Source organism: Nuphar pumila, chromosome 13, assembly GCF_984573655.1.
Source record: "Nuphar pumila chromosome 13, dmNupPumi1.hap1.1, whole genome shotgun sequence".
Lineage (NCBI taxonomy): Eukaryota > Viridiplantae > Streptophyta > Magnoliopsida > Nymphaeales > Nymphaeaceae > Nuphar > Nuphar pumila.
This window is the reverse complement of record NC_143261.1, coordinates 90537738-90558466: the sequence shown is the minus strand read 5'-3', so window position 1 is coordinate 90558466 and position 20729 is coordinate 90537738.

The following is a 20729-nucleotide window of genomic DNA, read 5'->3' as shown; positions in this document are numbered from 1 at the left end:
ACTACACCAGGGGCGACTAGTAAATGTGATCAAGTTAAAGGGATGTACCAAGTTTGAAACCATGGATGCACGTCCCTTAGTGCAAGGCCAAAGCAGGATGAGCTCCTTGGTGGGCGAGTAGATTTATATTTTTACCCTAATGAACTCATGCGATGAGTTACCAATGGGGGCTCCGCTTGTATGGCAGCAGCTGTTAGTGCACGTCACCCTTTGTTGGGAGTTGTTTTATAACTGGTAGGGTACCCTAACTTTCTCTGTCAAAAAAAAGAAAAAAAACTCATACGTTGAATTTGAATGAGCTTTTGAGCCAAGCACTAGCCATGAGCCATGAGCCATGAGCCATGAGCCATGAGCCATGAGCCATGAGCCATGAGCCAATCTTACCTGCAACAATCCGAGCAGCAGGGAAGAAATGTGAGGAACAAGAGTTGAAACTAACATATTAGAAGACTAATAGTCAAAATAATCATGAGTAGCTAGAACATTAAAGGTTTTTTTCCCTTGATGAGGGCCTAGTTCCAAGTAGGAGTAAAACTCCAAGTCAGTGGAGCCCGGTTCATTTGCTAATTGGGTTTAAAGGGCTTGAACTGACCCACTTGGAACCTGACCGAATAATGAAGGACTGAGCCCCGCCTAAGACCCACAATAATTGGCTCGGGTTTTCAGCAGGTCTGAGTTTGTGTGAGCCCCACGATGGGACAAGTCAATGTCCAGCCTAGTGTTGGGAGATTGGCCTTTCTTTGGGTCTGACACTAAGATCATGCTCTTTCCTGTTGAAAAACTTTGCCTAGCACAGAACTCAGCCTATTGAGGGTTCGAGACTGAGTGGTACGCCGATTCAAACAGTCAACCCCAAGGCCAGACTCAAAGCCGTACCTGTGTTTATGGGGCCTGAGGCCGAGGGAAAAAATGGGCCCCCCATTAATACTAGGAGTTCGGGGGCAGCGCCTCCGAATTTTTTTTAAAGAATCAAAATAACAATAAAATTTGCATTCACATTAAACAAATATAATATTCCAAATATTTATATTATATTAAATAAATGGGGAGCTCGGGCCTTAAAAATGGGCCCCTAAAAATTTTTTTGGGCCCAGGGGCCCTGAGGCCCAAGCCTCATTGGCCTCTTTACAGGTCCGGCTCTGGCCAGACTCCAAACCTTCCTGGCTCGACAGCCTTGGTACAGTTGATTCAAATGTTGGACCGAACGATCTTTTAAGCAAAGATATTGGTCTGAATAGCCATTAGCATTTACTATCATGACAGTTGCCCGCGTGGCCGGCGGGGTGGTTGTGAAGGTGTTGATTTGAAGACTCTGGATCAAACCCTGCTGGTGCAGGGGTGTGTCTATAGCTTTTAAAGGTGAGCCACGTAAGGCAAGGTGGCCGGGGGGGCCCACAAGGGTTTTCTCGCTACGGTGAGGGCTCCTCAACATAAAACAAAAGCAAAAATAGCCATTAGTGTTCAACACCTTTAAACAACTTAAACCCATGTCACAGGGACATGCTATTTTAGTCGCGTGTCCTTGGTGACATGCACCATGTGGATTTGGACACTAACATGTACAGCTATTATTTTCATATTTTTATTAAATCTTAATAAATCCTAATATTATTTTATTAAAAATGCATTTCTAATATTATAATATGAAAAAGTAGGTTTTTGTTGATTAAAGATTTTGTGTCCTCGTATCCTAATTTCTAAAAAAACTTCGAACTTGCAAGTCAAACCTATCTCGTGTCCATGTATCCATGCATCATTGTGATATAGACTTGGACCGAGTCGGTTGAGGCTACCTGACTGAGTCAATCGGATTGATAATTTCAAGATTAATGTTACATATAGGGATGTCAATTACATGATTGACTTAGATATCTGACTGTCCCAATTCCATATGCCCTTTGGGTGTGTTTTTTCGCATGGCTTGGGGAAAGGGTTGCGTGGTTGCCCACAAAGGCTCTGCTCATTTGGTAGGTGCAACTTGTGGATGTTCAAAAGTCATAGGTGGCATCTCTTGTTGTAAGGTCGAAATTGAGTATACTCCTAAATGGGTAGGGAGGATATAACACCCAAAATTTTAACCCGAAATTTCAAGAGAATTTTTTTCCTTTAAAAATAGTTTAAACAAACTTTTATTTTGGTTAAACATTTTGGGTGGGTTACTATACGATCAATCATCATATTGAATTAAAATGTGAATAACACTAGCTATTAAAATTTAATTCAGATCCAATAATTTAAAATTTACATCAAAATCTTTGCAATCCAAAATAACAATTGTTTTTCCAAAATTAGCCTCAAAAAAGGAAAAGATTGGCTATCGACACCGTCCAAGCATTCTACATCCGCTCTGCAATTGCATATCATACTTCACCTGAAACCTATAAAACGAGTCAGACTCGTGAAAGCTTGGTAGGAAATGTTATTCAGTACTCGTAAATTAAAACAAGTATGCAAGAGAATATTCCTATAACTCACACATGCAGGCATAAATTTGAGGATGTGTATATTGCAATGTCTCACACGATCACCAATCATACACACTTGCATGTTTTTTCAATCATAAGCAGTTACATATCCATGAACAGTTAAATATGCATGAGCAGTTAATGATGCATGCACTTACCATTACAGAATGTGCGACCATTTATGCATAAGTGACTTAATTATCTTTAAGTATATTTTCTTTTTAAATGATGTGTACTATGACTAACTCAATGCACAATCAATTTAAGTTTTTACTTCTTAGTCCTATGGGTACGAACACAGACAGACACCTGCATCAGGGCTATGATGCAGGTAGTGTATTCATACAATTGTAGGTTTGACCTGACCGAATATCTTTCACCAGTCTTGGGTGAGGGACGATCATATCAAGAGAATGCTCCCAACACCGTCATCCTGATGTATCAGATTTTCATTTATGAGTTTCTTATCATCCACCCTACAGTTTACTGTGGAAGCTTACACCATCTTCATGGTTGGGGAGAAATAATCTTCCGTGCTAAAAAACAATACCCAAGAAGTCAGATGTACCACTTACCCTCTCCTTGTAAGCATCAAACTTTAGTGTTACATAGTTAACCTTTTTAATTCATTAAGTCCATGCAGTACACAATATGAATCTAATTCAATATTGAGGCCCCTTTCAGGCTTATAGATACACAAATTTCAAATGACAATTAACATTCATGCACCATTGCACATTTTTACACTTTTGACTTTAACATTCATTCATCAATACGCATTGGTCATACATAATTGATCATGCATAATATTTGCATTTTATTAATCATTATTTATGCATGATCCGTGTTAAAATCGCTCTAAAAACCCATTTTTATTGATAGTTCTGAGAAATTGCATTGAATTGAATTTTATCAGAAATTCGTATTTTTCAAAGCTTTCCCTGCATATATTTTCTTTAGTGTTTCTATTATAGTTAGAATGTTTTAATCATAGTTTAGTTTGTTTAGGTTTTTTTAATTTTTAGGAAGTTTGTTTGTTTGTTCTTAGACAATAAAACTTGTTTTACTAAAATGGGTCTTTTGAAAAATATGGAAAATCGTGGACTTGTTTTGAAATTTTTCTTTTACCCTAATTTAGTATTATAAGTAATCTTCTACAGCCAAAAAAAAGAGAGTGGTCTCTCTCTCACGTTGGAATTGACGCAGCCCACTTGGAAGCTCTCTCTCTCTCTTCCCCTCCTCTTCCTCTTCTTCTTCTTCTTCTTCTTTTCCTTCTTTCTTCCTTCTAGTCTTCTTCTTCTTCTTCGTCTTCTTTCAGCACAAGGGAGCAGCATGATGATCTGATACGGGAGAGACCCCTCTTTTCTCAACCACTTCAGCCGACCTTGGTAAGTCCTCCATCTTTTTCCTTCTTTTTCATCGTAGATTAGGATCATTCATTGCATGCATCGTAGTTTTGATTTTTACATCTCATAAATCATATCATATTCTGCATATTGAGATTAGATTGGTTTGTATTTAGTGTTGAAAAATAAGAAAAACATAGATTTTGTTTTGATAGAATAGCCATGTAGTCATTTCCTGTTTTGTTTTAGCTAATGGTAGCGTCTTTTGTTAATTTTATGCAGCCATGTTTCAGTGTTGTTTTATGTTTTTTTTTACAGTAAGTCTTTCTTTTGCAAACTGCATGTTAATGTTCTTACTTAGTGATTCTTTTAGCACCGTTTCTATACCTGCATACCACGTTTTTCTTAGTCTTTAGATTCATCGTCGTTTTTTGTTAAATAAGTTCAACACTTCTTTTTATTATTTAGGTCAACGTTTTTTTTTTCTTTTTGTTATAGTTTATATTCTGTAACATGTTGCTTAGTTTAGTTATCATTGTGTTGTTTTATTTATTAAATTAGCTACATTAGTTATTGTTTGCCATGATGTTAATTTCTGATGTTAAGCTATTTCATCAAGCAGAGCAGCGTGAATCTTAGAGCACGTTGATCTGTGAAATTTTTATAATTGGGTGAACCAGTTACTGTGGACCGATTAGTGGGAGACTCAGGTTATGTGTGCTGGTTAGTGTGCACCGATCTTGTGTTTTGATCTGGGCTCTTAAGCAATCTGCTGAATTTGTATCTTCAAGCATGATGCAATTAACGATAATAAATTAAGTAGAGTTGGATTTCAGCAGATTGTGATTCTTTGAGTGTATTCAAATTTTTTAGAGCCATGGGTCTTGTCATCATCGTTAATCACATCTACCAACGTAATCAACGATGATGACGCTTCAGCTAGGCAGCACTTTGTGTTGGATTGAGTAGAGTCTATCAATTATTACTGCAGAGAGTTGGGTTAACATCAATTAGTCTTAATTTCCTGTTTCGCAATTAGGTTGCTGCAAGGTTTTAGTGGTTAATGTGAGGTCAATTAATTAGTAGTTAGTATATTAGATCTATCTTCTTTAATAGTAATAGTTAGTTTAGATTTAATGTTTTACTTGTGACTTGAAGTTAAGTAGTTTATCACAATTAGGGTGCAGTTTCATACAGTTCCTTTGTTTTTAGTCACTACGTGATTAGTTTAGCATTAGCTCATTAGTGATAGTTAATTGCATTTCAGGTTTAATTAGTTAGACCATATTTACGTGTCTTCATATGTCCTTTAGTTAATTTGTCATTAGTTGGTTATAAATTAGTTAAGTTGTTTTCCTATTTTGTCTTTTAGTGTTAGGTTAGATTAGTTTGTTTATGTTTAGTTTAGTTACATAATTCAAATCATGTATTTGCTGAATATTTTTAGTCATTAGCTATTAAATTCTTGTTAGTTTTTCTCGTACTGCTTTGTTTTGTGTTTTTATGTTTTGCAGGGAAGCGTTGGATGTGCAAAGAGATCAATTTTTTTTGTGCCCTCAAGTGAGCCCTCAGAGGACCCTGAATCAAACCATACCAAAGTGTTTAACCTGGAAGGGATAGGAAGGGACCACCAAAGCCTTAAGCACTGAAGACTCATGTTTTTCTCTTTAGATTAGGCTTTTATTTTATTCAATTCATTGGGTTGTAATAAAACCATTTATTTATTTTGTTTAAACCCTCTGCGTAGGGCCGTACTCTCGTAGTTAATTATTTAATTAATTCTTTTTATTTTGGCAATAAAGAGTAGTTAGAGTGTGTGTTTGAATACGAAGTATTTTCCGTTCCCTGAGATCGACCCGGACTCCACCACTTGTGCGAGCCGGTTTTTATATTTTTGGTGTCTGGCTTTCACTGGATTTTCAATAAAAATATTGTTTTAAAAAGGGTTTTTATAAAACTCACACCAAATTTTGGCGCCGTTGCCGGGGAACGGCGAAATACTAGTATTCACTTTATTGCCTTGTGTTTGTTCTCGTATTTTTAGGTTGTTAGTTTAATTCAGTTCTTTAATTAGGATTGTTTAGTTTGTTTTTCGTATTTAGGCTTAGAACCACGAGTGTGCATACCGTAGAGACAAGCTTACTTTTCTGCACAGCTCACCCATTAGGATCCCCTTAGAAGTGACTGTGTACGATTGGTACCGTGCACATAGATTTCATTGTCATAAATTCTCTATTGAGTGCAACTGCGTGGTTCTTGTTTATTTCTTGTTTTCAGTAATTGTTTTTGTTACTCGCTTTGTGGTTTGTGTGGTTTGGCCGCTAGCGCGTTAGTTAGGTAGAAAAACCCAATTTAGGACGGTTGCTGCACCGGTCTACCCTTTGGTGCATGCACGGGCGACGGTCGCTTGAACCTGAGCTTGCCGAATTTGTTGAGGATCCCGAATCTTTCTTTAGGAGAGCCCATCAAGCCAGCCCCATGGCTGAAGATCAGCAGTTGATCCGTCCTCTTAGGGAGTACTTTATGCCCAACACATACACTCCTGCCTCCTGCATCACAAGACCTGATGTGGGAGCGAACCATTTTAAAATCAAGGCCAGTGTCATCCAGATGTTACCCTCTTTTTATGGCCTTAGCAACGAAGACCCATACCGTCATCTCGACGAATTTCTCGAGATCTGCTCTACGGTGCGAATCAACAATTTTGGAGATGACGCGTTAAGGTTGACGTTATTCCCCTTCTCCCTTAAGGATAAAGCCAAGCATTGGCTGAAGGCCCTCGATACAGTTCAAATTACCACTTGGGAACATATGCAAAGGGAGTTTTTAAAGAAATACTTCCCAATTGGTAAGACGAATCAGTATCGAAAAGCCATCACTAGCTTTTCACAGATCGAGGGAGAAATGTGTCATGAAACGTGGGAGAGGATGAAAGATCTTCTTCGCAAGTGTCCCCACCACCAGGTGCCCCGCTGGCAACTGGTGCAATATTTTTATGATGGTCTCACTGAGAAGAACCGTCAAATGGTTGACGCTGCCTGTGGGGGCACTTTTATGCTTAAAAGTGAAGATGAAGCATGGGCCCTTTTTGAGACCTTAAGTGAGAACTCCATGCACCATGCTTCTGCTTCACGATCTGAGAGGGCCACACCTGTGCAAGATGGCGCGAAGAAGGCTGGTATATTCGAGATAGGGACGCACCTTGAGTTGCAAAACAAGGTCGACCAACTGTCTCAGAAATTAGATCAGTTGTTGGCGGGTCCTTCTCCAGTCCTACAGGTGTGTGCGTTGTGTGCTAGCCCTGCACACCATGTTGCTGATTGCCCCGTTGCACCACAGTACCCTGAGTTTGTCCAGGAACAAGCTCAGATGGCGCAGAGTTTCGCTAGGCCCGCACCCAATCCATATTCCAGTACATATAACCCGGGCTGGCGAAACCATCCCAATTTTTCATGGAGAAATCCACAAACCCAACCTCCCAACCCGTCCCAAAGCCAACCCAGGCAAGGCGGTTATGCGCCTGGATTTCAGAGAAACAGCTACCCTTCAGCTCAGCCGACTTATAGTCAACCTCAGTCCCAGGAGCCTTCGTCCAGCCAGTCTTTTGAGGACAAGATGTTGCAAGCCTTCTCAGATATCAAGGGCAATCTGAGCTCCCATACACATTCTATTGCGAAGCTTGAGACGCAAATGGGACAACTCGCTGAAGCGCTTAGCAGGCGGAGTGAGGGAGCTTTACCTAGCCAACCGGTGGTGAACCCTAGGGGTAAGGAGCCGATGCATGGCTTGCATATGACAGATGCCCATCAAGAGCAGGCTCAAGCAGTAATCACCCTCAGGAATGGGAAACAATACCAAGCGAGGGAGGCTGCAGAAGAAAGAGAGAGAACGAGTGAGAAGCAGCCTGTCCCTACCGTCCCACCTCAGGAAAGCGAGAGGGCTCTACCATCTGAGCCTTCAAAGTCCTATACTCCCAAAGCCCCCTTTCCTGAGGCGTTAGAGAGGCCGAAGTCATTAGGCAAACATGGAGTGAATATGCAGGAGATGCTTGAGATATTCAAGAACGTTCAGATAAACCTCCCCTTGCTTGATGCCATTCAGCAAGTCCCTGCATACGCAAAGTTTCTAAAGGAGCTTTGTACGCAGAAAAGAAAGTTGAAGTCACAAGTGCCGAAGAAGATATACTTGACTGAGCAGGTGAGTGCGGTGTTGCAGCACCAAACCCCACCAAAGCTTAAGGACCCAGGGACTCCAATTATTTCGTGTGTCATAGGAGACATCACTGTCGAGCGTGCATTGCTCGACCTTGGGGCAAGTGTCAATATCTTGCCGGGTTTCTTTTATGACAAATTTGGATTAAAGGAGATGAAGCCAACACCTATGACTCTGCAGCTTGCAGATAGATCAATCAAGGTCCCGCGAGGGATTTTGGAAGATGTGTTAGTCAAGGTAGAGGACTTCTACTTCCCTGTCGACTTCATCATTTTAGATATGGAGGGAGTTAATGATATGCGGCAGACCCCCATTATTCTTGGACGCCCCTTTCTGGCCACTGCCAATGCGTGCATTAATTGCCGCACAGGTGCGATGGATGTCTCATTTGGCAACAGGAAGATGAGGCTTAACATTTTTCATGCGGCGATGGGACCTGCCGGCGATGAGGCTTCTTTCGAGGTCGACTTCATTCAGGACCTGGTAGAAGCAGAGCATACCTGGTTATTGAGTGATTCACCTCAGGAGGAGGTTGATGAATCACTCAAAGAAGATGGCCATGGGTCGATAGAGAGTCAGACAAGTGATCTGAGTTGGACCTGGCACTTCGAGCCGCTTCCTGAATTGGCAGAAAAGCCAGCCCGACCATCCATAGAGAGTCTGCCTGAGCTTGAGTTGAAGCCCTTACCGGCCTTACTCAAGTATGCCTTCCTAGGCAAGAATCAGACTCTCCCCGTCATTATTTCCGCAGACCTGACTGAAACACAGGAGTGTCAGCTTTTACAGGTCTTGCACGAGCATAAAGAGGCGATTGGATGGTCGGTGGCAGATTTGAAGGGGATAGATCCCTCCTTTTGCATGCATCGGATTATCATGGATGAGGGGGCTAAACCCTCAAGAGAGGCACAAAGGAGACTAAATCCCCATATGAAGGAGGTGGTAAAGAAGGAGGTAGTCAAATGGTTGGATGCAGGGATCATTTATCCCATCTCCGACAGTCAGTGGGTGAGCCCTACCCAGGTTGTCCCAAAGAAGTCTGGGCTCACTGTAGAGACGAATGAAAAAGGAGAAAGTGTCCCCATGAGGACTACCACGGGATGGCGAGTATGCATAGATTATAGAAAGTTGAACAGTGCAACCAGGAAGGATCACTTCCCTCTGCCGTTCATCGACCAGATCTTGGAGAAACTCGCGGGCCAGCAGTATTTTTGTTTCCTGGATGGTTATTCAGGATACAACCAGGTGGCCGTTCATCCCGAGGACCAGGAGAAAACGACGTTCACCTGTCCTTATGGCACTTTCGCTTATAGGAGAATGCCGTTCGGGCTCTGTAATGCCCCGGCTACATTTCAGCGGTGCATGATGGCGATCTTCTCACATATGATGGATGATGTCCTGGAGATTTTCATGGACGATTTCTCGGTCTATGGCTCTTCATTTGACGATTGTCTCCAAAAGTTATCTCGTGTGCTTCAACGTTGTAGGGAGACAAATCTGATTCTTAGTTGGGAAAAGAGTCATTTCATGGTGAGACAAGGGATTGTTCTTGGACATATTGTGTCTGAGAAAGGAATCGAGGTTGATAAGGCCAAAGTAGAGACCATTGCTAGATTAGCTCCACCGACCTCTGTGCGGCAGGTGCGATCATTTCTAGGGCACGCAGGTTTTTATAGAAGGTTCATTAAGAACTTTAGCCAGATTTCTCGACCGTTGTGCAACCTACTAACGAAAGATCAGTCGTTTGTGTTTGATGATGCCTGTCTGAAGGCATTCTTGGCCCTGAAGGAAGCTCTGACTACTGCTCCTATTCTTCGATCTCCTGAGTGGTCAGTGCCATTTGAGATTATGTGTGACGCGTCAGATTACGCGGTTGGAGCGATTCTCGGTCAGAAGATTGAGCGACGATCTCATGTGATTTATTATGCCAGTAGGACTCTCTCTGATGCGCAAATGCATTATACCACCACAGAGAAGGAATTACTAGCCGTAGTTTTTGCTCTTGAGAAGTTTCGATCATATTTGTTAGGCTCCAAGGTCATCATTTACTCAGATCATGCAGCATTGCGATATTTGATGAGTAAAAAGGATGCCAAACCGCGTCTCATTCGATGGATCCTTCTGTTACAAGAATTTGATCTCGAGATTCGAGATAAGAGTGGATGTGAGAATCTTGTAGCAGATCATTTATCCAGACTGACAGTGGAGACATCCACTGATCAGGGGCAGATTGATGATTCATTTCCGGATGAGCAGCTCTTTCATGTCAAGCGTTTGCCTTGGTTCGCGCATATCATCAACTTTTTGGTGACTGGAGAGTACCCTTCGCACTGGAACCGCAATGAGAGAGATCAATTTTTCTCGCAGGTAAAGCACTATTTTTGGGAGGAACCAGAATTGTTTCGATTATGCTCGGATCAGATGATTCGGAGGTGTGTTCCTGAGGAGGAGTATGACTCCATTCTATCATTCTGTCATTCCTTGGCTTGTGGAGGTCATTTTTCTAGTCGAAAGACAGCCGCAAAGGTCCTCCAGTCAGGATTTTGGTGGCTGACATTGCATAGAGATGCTCACGATTTTTGTAGGAGGTGCTTGCGCTGTCAGCAGACGGGACGCATCGCCAAGCGTGATATGATGCCCCTCCTTCCTATTTTGATTGTTGAGATTTTTGATGTGTGGGGCATTGATTTTATGGGTCCTTTCCCGCCTTCGTTCGGATTTATTTATATTCTAGTGGCGGTTGATTATGTCTCCAAATGGGTCGAGGCCGTGGCCACCCGAACCAATGATCATAAGAAGGTGCTCCGATTTATCAAGCATAACATTTTTAGTCGGTTCGGAGTCCCTAGAGCGATCATTAGTGATGGTGGTACGCACTTTCGTAATGTACAAGTAGCTTCCTTACTTAGGAAATACTCGGTACATCATCGGATTGCCACACCCTACCACCCACAGACTAGTGGCCAAGTCGAGGTCTCCAATAGGGAGATCAAGCGGATTCTTGAAAAAACAGTCCGGCCAGACCGCAAGGACTGGTCTCAGCGCCTTGATGATGCCCTTTGGGCCTATAGGACTGCTTTCAAGACTCCGATTGGCATGTCCCCATACCGATTGGTTTTTGGGAAACCATGCCACCTTCCTGTTGAATTGGAGCATAGGGCATATTGGGCTATCAAGAAGTTCAATTTTGATATGGCCCAAGCTGGTGCTGAGAGGAAGTTGCAGTTGAGTGAGCTTGAGGAGTTGCGCAATGAAGCCTACGAGAGTGCCAAAATATACAAGGCTCGAACCAAGCATTTCCATGATCAACATATTGTGAGGAAGCAGTTCGAGCCCGGTCAAAAGGTGTGGCTTTATCATTCACGTCTCCATCTTTTTCCAGGGAAGCTGAAGTCCAGATGGGATGGACCATTCATAGTCCATAGAGTTTTTCCACATGGAGCGGTAGATCTTTTGGACCCTCGAACGGGTAGCATTTTCAAAGTTAATGGGCAGCGACTGAAGCCCTACATTTCTGATATGGTGGTGCAGCAAGACATTGAGGCTATTAACCTCGTGGATGCATGAGGGGGAGCACAGGTTTGTATGTTGTATTTTTAGTAGGATCTAGTAAATATCATAGATGGTTTTTCGTTATTTTGCTTTGATCTCATGAGTATATTGTTAGATCAGGTAACCATTCTTGTGCATTCGTAGGACATGCATTTATATGTCAGGTGACTTCTACTCTTTTCTCCCGATTATCTTGTTTTCATATGCAGTCCCTTAGTTTCATATAAGCATGGGGGAGTGCCACTGAGGACAGTGTCATTCAAGCATGGGGGAGGGTGTAGTTTGCAAACCTAAACTTTTCATGTCTTTGTACTTGCAATTTTTTTGTCAACTCATTAAAATTAGGCTTTTAGGGAATGAGTTTGAACTTATATGACTGCTTTGCAACATCAAACGTTTTTAGAGAATTTTTAAGCCCCACGAAAAACTTTTTCTAACACGAATCTAGAAAACCATGGTTATTTATGTGGATTTCAAAGAAATGATTATAGAAGCATGTTAGAGTTTATTTTGAATCACAAGTATGGATATGCACAATTTTAATTTTTTGAAAAACTAAGCAAATGAACAATATTGCATTTAAGAGCTCAAAAAGTGAAACGAGCATACGTTTAGTTGTTTGATATCTTCGTACTCCCTAGTAGCTGGGCTTAGACACAAGTTGAAGTGTTTGAGTCCAGGGTGAAAAGGATAACGAAGGAAGTCAATTCTTTGTCTACGTTGATATCTGTGGCCTATTTTGTTCGAGCAAGTAGAGCCTGAGGGGTGTTTACACCTGGTGCCCTAAAGCCATCTGGTTTGGGAGTCATCGGCCCGAAAGCTCGTTACATGGACTTTATAGAGAGCCTAATAGATACTGACATTGCACATGACAGAGAAGTAGACTATACGTAAACTATAGAAAATTGAAGGTCTAGTGACTCGAGCAATTAAGTCTGAGGGATACTTTGTATCTGGTGCCCTAAGGTCGTCTGGCCTGGGAGTCACTGACCCAAAGCTTGCTACACGGGTCACAAAAACTGGAAATTGGGTATAGTGCTCAGAAAAATTGATTGAAAAATGTGGAAAATTGAAAATCAAGAAAGAGAAAAGAGCGTAAAAGAGAAAAGTTCATTGCTTAAAAGCAAATATTGAGAAAACCTATGCAGAACACATATGAGTGAGGATAAGTAAATAATGATATGTATGTATTTAAATTTCTAAGGATGAAACATAAATGATTATGCTATTTAGAAAAGTGAAAGAAAATATTTTATTCTGTGGTGGCAAGTAGAAGACTCTAATCCTGTTTTGATGATGCAATGGCATGAAATATTTGTGGAAACGAACTCCTTAAACTGCCTAATGCTTTGTGTTTTAAAATTCTTATGCATACTTGACACAGATGTTTGTGGGTAGCATCACTGCAAACCCTCACGAGACCTTACTCGTCCACTGGGGTTGAAAGGGCTTGTTGCATATGCTAAATGCAACCGTGATTCCTACGAAAGTGAGTTAGGTATTTATTGTGTGTCTAGTTTAGTTTTTTTTATTTTTGCTTCAGTTTGCTCGAGGACTAGCAAACGATAAGCATGGGGGTATTTGATCATGCATAATATTTGCATTTTATTAATCATTATTTATGCATGATCCGTGTTAAAATCGCTCTAAAAACCCATTTTTATTGATAGTTCTGAGAAATTGCATTGAATTGAATTTTATCAGAAATTCGTATTTTTCAAAGCTTTCCCTGCATATATTTTCTTTAGTGTTTCTATTATAGTTAGAATGTTTTAATCATAGTTTAGTTTGTTTAGGTTTTTTTAATTTTTAGGAAGTTTGTTTGTTTGTTCTTAGACAATAAAACTTGTTTTACTAAAATGGGTCTTTTGAAAAATATGGAAAATCGTGGACTTGTTTTGAAATTTTTCTTTTACCCTAATTTAGTATTATAAGTAATCTTCTACAGCCAAAAAAAAGAGAGTGGTCTCTCTCTCACGTTGGAATTGACGCAGCCCACTTGGAAGCTCTCTCTCTCTCTTCCCCTCCTCTTCCTCTTCTTCTTCTTCTTCTTCTTTTCCTTCTTTCTTCCTTCTAGTCTTCTTCTTCTTCTTCGTCTTCTTTCAGCACAAGGGAGCAGCATGATGATCTGATACGGGAGAGACCCCTCTTTTCTCAACCACTTCAGCCGACCTTGGTAAGTCCTCCATCTTTTTCCTTCTTTTTCATCGTAGATTAGGATCATTCATTGCATGCATCGTAGTTTTGATTTTTACATCTCATAAATCATATCATATTCTGCATATTGAGATTAGATTGGTTTGTATTTAGTGTTGAAAAATAAGAAAAACATAGATTTCGTTTTGATAGAATAGCCATGTAGTCATTTCCTGTTTTGTTTTAGCTAATGGTAGCGTCTTTTGTTAATTTTATGCAGCCATGTTTCAGTGTTGTTTTATGTTTTTTTTTACAGTAAGTCTTTCTTTTGCAAACTGCATGTTAATGTTCTTACTTAGTGATTCTTTTAGCACCGTTTCTATACCTGCATACCACGTTTTTCTTAGTCTTTAGATTCATCGTCGTTTTTTGTTAAATAAGTTCAACACTTCTTTTTATTATTTAGGTCAACGTTTTTTTTTTCTTTTTGTTATAGTTTATATTCTGTAACATGTTGCTTAGTTTAGTTATCATTGTGTTGTTTTATTTATTAAATTAGCTACATTAGTTATTGTTTGCCATGATGTTAATTTCTGATGTTAAGCTATTTCATCAAGCAGAGCAGCGTGAATCTTAGAGCACGTTGATCTGTGAAATTTTTATAATTGGGTGAACCAGTTACTGTGGACCGATTAGTGGGAGACTCAGGTTATGTGTGCTGGTTAGTGTGCACCGATCTTGTGTTTTGATCTGGGCTCTTAAGCAATCTGCTGAATTTGTATCTTCAAGCATGATGCAATTAACGATAATAAATTAAGTAGAGTTGGATTTCAGCAGATTGTGATTCTTTGAGTGTATTCAAATTTTTTAGAGCCATGGGTCTTGTCATCATCGTTAATCACATCTACCAACGTAATCAACGATGATGACGCTTCAGCTAGGCAGCACTTTGTGTTGGATTGAGTAGAGTCTATCAATTATTACTGCAGAGAGTTGGGTTAACATCAATTAGTCTTAATTTCCTGTTTCGCAATTAGGTTGCTGCAAGGTTTTAGTGGTTAATGTGAGGTCAATTAATTAGTAGTTAGTATATTAGATCTATCTTCTTTAATAGTAATAGTTAGTTTAGATTTAATGTTTTACTTGTGACTTGAAGTTAAGTAGTTTATCACAATTAGGGTGCAGTTTCATACAGTTCCTTTGTTTTTAGTCACTACGTGATTAGTTTAGCATTAGCTCATTAGTGATAGTTAATTGCATTTCAGGTTTAATTAGTTAGACCATATTTACGTGTCTTCATATGTCCTTTAGTTAATTTGTCATTAGTTGGTTATAAATTAGTTAAGTTGTTTTCCTATTTTGTCTTTTAGTGTTAGGTTAGATTAGTTTGTTTATGTTTAGTTTAGTTACATAATTCAAATCATGTATTTGCTGAATATTTTTAGTCATTAGCTATTAAATTCTTGTTAGTTTTTCTCGTACTGCTTTGTTTTGTGTTTTTATGTTTTGCAGGGAAGCGTTGGATGTGCAAAGAGATCAATTTTTTTTGTGCCCTCAAGTGAGCCCTCAGAGGACCCTGAATCAAACCATACCAAAGTGTTTAACCTGGAAGGGACAGGAAGGGACCACCAAAGCCTTAAGCACTGAAGACTCATGTTTTTCTCTTTAGATTAGGCTTTTATTTTATTCAATTCATTGGGTTGTAATAAAACCATTTATTTATTTTGTTTAAACCCTCTGCGTAGGGCCGTACTCTCGTAGTTAATTATTTAATTAATTCTTTTTATTTTGGCAATAAAGAGTAGTTAGAGTGTGTGTTTGAATACGAAGTATTTTCCGTTCCCTGAGATCGACCCGGACTCCACCACTTGTGCGAGCCGGTTTTTATATTTTTGGTGTCTGGCTTTCACTGGATTTTCAATAAAAATATTGTTTTAAAAAGGGTTTTTATAAAACTCACACCAATAATACATAAGTAGATGCATCCATATACATTCAAATTCCATGCACATTTCATTTAATTCGATAGCAATTTACAGTGAAAGTCATTTTGTGCAACAAGCACTTTATTCAAATCATGCTCCTATTTGGATACTCAATACCTGCATAAAATTGGTGTTGAAATTACATATGCAGTACTATTTATTTTAGAATAAAATCATATTCAAATATCAACAAGGTATCGCATTTACCGTAATCACAATCTTTAGCTGGTTCGAAACTCGTTGGACCCCCAAACTATCTTATTGTTATGACTGTTACAAAACTATGTATAGCTGCGGATAGAGCTCAATTTTTGATAGATTGTAGAAAATTCTGCCAGCTTTCTGATGTCATAAATTGTTCATAAAAATTCCTTTGAACGAGAGAGATACGACCAGTTTAGTGTTTGCCTATACTTTTCTATTCTGACTATCATTGTTCTATGCACAGTCTAGGAATAAAGCCCAAAATTTTACAAGTTATGTAAAATTTTGTTAGCTTTCTAACGCATCAAATCGTTCATAAAAAATCCTTCGAATAAGAGAGATACAAATGATTTACCGAACTGGTGTCAGGCAAAATATTCACAATAATGAATAATATGCATTCGAGTGAGCAGAAATAGGCAAAATGAATTGAATTTTCAATTATTTTTCACTAACAGCATGTCATGCCTCATTATAAAAATTTTAACTACTAACAATACACATTTTGTTTAACTTTCTACTGATCAGTTCCCTCTTTTTAACTTTCTACTAAATCCGGAATAAATTTGTTTCTACCATTCATTTTAGAACAAAATCATATATCACATACACCGTTATCTCGGTCCTTAGCCGGTTGAGGACCCGTTGGACCCCCAAATTGTCTTATTGTTATGATTGTCATAAAATTGTATATAGTCTACGAACAAAGCTCATTTTTTTACAGATTATAGGAAATTTTGCCAGCCACAAACTATTCTTAAGAATTCCTCTGAACGAGGGATATATGATCGGTTTAATATCCGCATGTACTTTTATGTTTTGATTGTCATTGTTTTATGCACAGCCCGAGAACAGAGCCCAAAATTTCATAGATTATTTAAAATTTTGTTCATTTTTCAACGCAGCGAATCATTCATAAAAACTCTTCTAAACGGGAGAGATACGAACGATTTACTGAACATGTGACAAATCGGATATGCACAATAACATGTAATATGCATTCAAGTGAGCAAAATAAGCAAACCGAATTGATTTTTTTATTATTTTTTACTAACAGCATGTCATACCTCATTATAAAAATTTCAACTACTGACAATACAAATTTTTCTTGCACATAAACCACAATTCTATGGCCATTAAATTGAAAAATGAACTATCATCTCAAAAACTATTTCCTCAAAAAAGTTTTCAGAAATTTTCTTAATTACAAGCATTTGTCTTTCACAGCCATTTATTTTATGAATTATAATTTTCTTTTATTATTAGCATATACCACAAATAATAGAAATAACACATGAACAACCATTTATTTTGTGGAAAATAATTTTGTAACTTCCTACTAAATCTGAAATCTATATATTTTTTTTATTAAACCAATATTCACACGGATTTCACAATCTTATTCTTTACCATTTTTTTCTAGGGATTGAACTGACCCCCATAATAGGATCTGATCAGTCCCCTCTCTTTAATATCCAATTTGTTCCACAAAGGGTTTTCATTCAAAAACCTTCCATCATTGGATTCAAGCTAATAGGCTATACCTGATTTGCTCGTATATATATATATATATATATATATATATATATATATATATATATATATATATATATATATATATATATATATATTTGGCTATTACTCTAGATAAGAACCATTCTCACACATATATGTTTGTATACATATCAAATTCGATATGTCTACATGCATGTGTATATAGCTCAAATTTTATTTTAGTTTTTGAAACCAATTCAAGTGACAATCGAACTGTTTCTACTCTAAATATGATAGATCCGACATCAAATCTTCATATGAGAGGTTTGATGTAGGGTTTATCCATTTAGAATCAGAATAAACTCTTTCATACGAGTTTTGATGTACGAGTAAAGAATAGAACCCCTACCTCGAATCATCAAAATCAAAATTGAAATTTAAATCAAGTTGATACATTATTTGAATGGGCCAGCGGGATCCGATGATTGAAAATGCTGGAGTCGGTTGGCTGACCTCCTTCTTCCTATCAGCAACACCACTTCCTCTAATGGAGGTCTCCACGTGTAAGGGAGAAGAAGAGAGAAACAGGAAGAGAGGAGAGAGAAAGGAGAGAGAGAGAGAGAGAAAGATAGTAAAATAATAAAGTAAGGCAAATAGCTAGGGGTGGGTGAACCCCTCTCTAAGCCCATTTTATACTCTCTTTAATCTTTCCAAGTTTCCTAACTTCCAGCCCTTGTGTCCTTTTTATTAATCCTTCTCTTTTTTTCTAACCTTATGTAATACATAACATATATGATACTTTATATTTTATGTAACATAGTTATATCAACTATATGTATAACATAATATATACATATATTATAGGTGCTTAAGTAAACCCATGGGGGCCCACAAGCATGAGACATCCCCCCTTGGCTTACATACTATTTTTCTCAAAGGCAAGCTAAGCTTGCTTGCTTGGCAAGAAGATGACTTGTTCTTTTTCTTTTCTTTTTCTAGTCTTTCTTTCTTTCCTTTTTATAGTTACTATATACTTAATATGTTATTTATCATTTTTTTTTCTTGTTTGACAACCCCGCCTAAAAGTTTCAAGGATGGGACGTCCCCCCTTTGGAAGGAATTTACTTGGTCAAAAATCAGCACAAGTTGCCTTGTGTTGGTTTTTGAAAAGTTTTAAATTATCTCTCTCTTACTTTTTTAATTTCTTATTTTGTAAAAGGTATTTCTTTTGTGTTTTTTCAAAGTTCAAACTTTAAATTGAGTTTCACTTGAGGTGCTACATAGGATGGGCCCATATAAGGGGATGCCTCACCATGAACCTCCACAGGTTTATAAGTTTTGATTAAATCCAAATTTTTATTCCATAAAATTGAATTTATTAATTAACATATTTTTTATAATTTAGATTTCAAATTCATAAAACTAAATTCAAATTTATTGAAATTATATTGCATACATAACAAATTATCCTAAATTCGTCCAAAATCAAATTCGACTTTATTTTGACAAAATTTATTAATTATTTTATCAAATTTTATCTTTTTCATAAATTCAATTCTGAATGAGAATTCTACTAAAATCAAATTTAAGTTTTATAAGATATTTCTTATCATTTATCTTAGGCTAATTTGTATTTGTATACTTCTTTCTCATAAAATGTATCATTAATATTATTTTATTTATTAAAAATGCCCTGAAAAATCATATGTATTACATTCAAATTCAATTTAAATTCAAAGTTCAATTTCGATAAAGATTCAAATTATTGTATGATTCAAACTTGAGTTGTCATTCAATTAAATCTTAATTTAAATTTAAATCAAACTCAAATATGATTATAATATTCAAGACATATTTATTAAATTTGAATTAAATCCAAATCTGATTCGAATTCAGATTAAATCCAATTAAAACTGAGATCCCAATTTAGAATAAATTTCTAATTGAAATTCATTTTGAATCCAATTTAAAGCTCGAATTATAATTTAAATATCATCTTAATTTCTAATAATATTTTAACATTAAATTTGTCTTTATTTTTCATAAAAATATCCAAGTGAATTTTAGAGAACTCAAGGGTTTTACCAACCATAAGCCAGCCAACCAATGTGTGGTCGGTGATGGGGGGAGGGGGGTTCTCAAATTATATATATAAAAAGATTGTGAGATCCCTCATACGACTTTTTTTCCCCTACTTTTTGAGAATATTTACTCTTCTAAATGGCAAGAGATGGGGAAGAATTAATTGTGCATTTAATGGCATGTGTGGCCCTACAAAAATCAAAAGTTTTTGGTTGGAAAGAATTAATCGGTGCCATCAAACACGCTCTTACTGGATCCAATATATCCAATTGCATAAATGTTTGAACCTAGTTACCAGGTTCTCTATTAGACTACTTGATTACAGTAAAAAAGAAAAATTATGACCGAGGTGGTATCCCATGTGGTAAGCAGGGTCCTGTGTCAAGCTGAAGGCCCAAGATCGAATCTCTCTGCCACATGAGGCAGCTGTTGTTCTGGTGGGGTCCGCCTAGGGGTGGCAAAACCTGACACGACTCGCCAACCCGACCCGCCAACCCGACCCGCCAACCCGCCTCTTAGGCAGGTTCGGATTTGGCTTAAACTAACCCGTTTAATAAACGGGTTGACCTACCTAACCCGTTTATTAAACGGGTCGAGTTTGTGTTAGGGGTATGCCAACCCGACTGACCCATTTAATAAACAGGTTAGGCAGGCGGGTCAACCCGTTTACCCAAACCCGACCCGCTCGCGAACCCGTTTACCCGACCCAACCCATTTATTAAACGGCTTGGCGGGTCATGTCGGGTTACCCGTTTAATAAACAGGTTGGGTTCATGTTTGCCACAGCCAACCCGTTTATTAAATGGGTCGGGTTCGGGTTGAGGTATGCTGACCCGCCAACCCGCCGGGTCGACCCACCAACTCGACCCGATTGCCACCCCTAGGTCCGCCTAACCCCAGCTTGCCTTTAAAAAAAAAACATTCAACTGCCTACTTTTTCTAAATTTACTGCAAGTACTAGCCTGAGGTAGAAAATGACATTTTTGTCTTTCTTCATTAGCAACTCATTTTATGTCATTAGATGTTCTTTTTTTGTTAAACAATTCAAGAATGAGGGCATTTAGTTAATATGTTTGACTAAAAAAAGTTCACCTGAATTATTTTACTGACGATGCATGTCTTTGAAACATATATATTATAAAAGCAGACAGGTAAATGTAATAACTAATCGTTAGACAGCTTTTAAGTAAATAGCCTATAAGTTAGGTAGTTTTTTGTAAATTACACCAATAAACTAGTAAAATTAAAAGCTGATT